Source organism: Lupinus angustifolius, chromosome LG15 (genome assembly GCF_001865875.1).
Source record: "Lupinus angustifolius cultivar Tanjil chromosome LG15, LupAngTanjil_v1.0, whole genome shotgun sequence".
Classification (NCBI taxonomy): domain Eukaryota; kingdom Viridiplantae; phylum Streptophyta; class Magnoliopsida; order Fabales; family Fabaceae; genus Lupinus; species Lupinus angustifolius.
Window position 1 is genome coordinate 12,023,659 of NC_032023.1, and position 1,094 is coordinate 12,024,752.

The following is a 1,094-nucleotide window of genomic DNA, read 5'->3' on the forward strand; positions in this document are numbered from 1 at the left end:
TAAAAAGATGTAAACAAAGTAAAAGGAAAAGATGTAAACAAAGTAAAAGAAAAATATGTACATAGTGTAATGAAGGTTATGATAGTATATTTTTTATTTTAATTAAAAATAATATAGTAATCATATACATAACGGGTACCCGCAGATACGGGTACCATAATACCCATACCCACCCGTATGTACTACGAGTATTTTTAAAAACCCGTTTTTAAAACCCGCGGGTACCCGTTTGTGACACGTACCCGTGCCCGTACGGGTTTTACCCGCGGGTACGTGTTTTTTTGCCATCCCTACTGATGGAGAACACTCCAATATTTTGTCTTCCACCTCTATGCCACCAGATATGGACAATACAGGTACCCCTCATCTTGATCAATCAATAACTTCTTGGATATCGGATAGTGGAGCAACAGATCACATCAACTCCAAATTGTCCAATTATGAAACCTATAATAGAATAAGACCAATTAAGGTAAAACTGCCTAATGGAAATGAGGTAATCTCACAAATTTCAGGAACTATTTCTCTACTTCCCAACTTAATTCTATACAATGTCCTGTATCTACCTAATTCTTCATATAACCTGTTATCAATATCAAGACTTACCTGTGATTTGCCATATACTTTATGCTTTGATTCTAACCATTGTCTCATCCACGAGAAGAAGTCTTTGAAGAAGATTGGTATAGCTAAAGCTTCAAATGGCCTGTATATGTTTAACTCTGCAACTACACAGCATCATGTGAACATTACTAATACTTGTCAACCATGCTTTCCTAGATCTAGCTTATGGCATTTTAGATTAGGACACATTTCTCACAATTGTATGGACCTTGTTAAGACCAAAATTTCCCTTTATTACTGTCAATAAAATTCATCTTTGTGAAATATGTCACTTGGCCAAACAAAAAAGGCTCCCTTTCCCCATAAGTAGTAGTCAATCTTTACATTGCTTTGATTTGATCCATGTTGACATATGGGGCCCTTTCTCTACCCCATCTGTCCATGGCCATAAATATTTCCTGACCATAGTTGATGATCACTCTAGGTTTACATGGATCTATCTAATGCAGAGCAAGGCAGAAACTCAATCC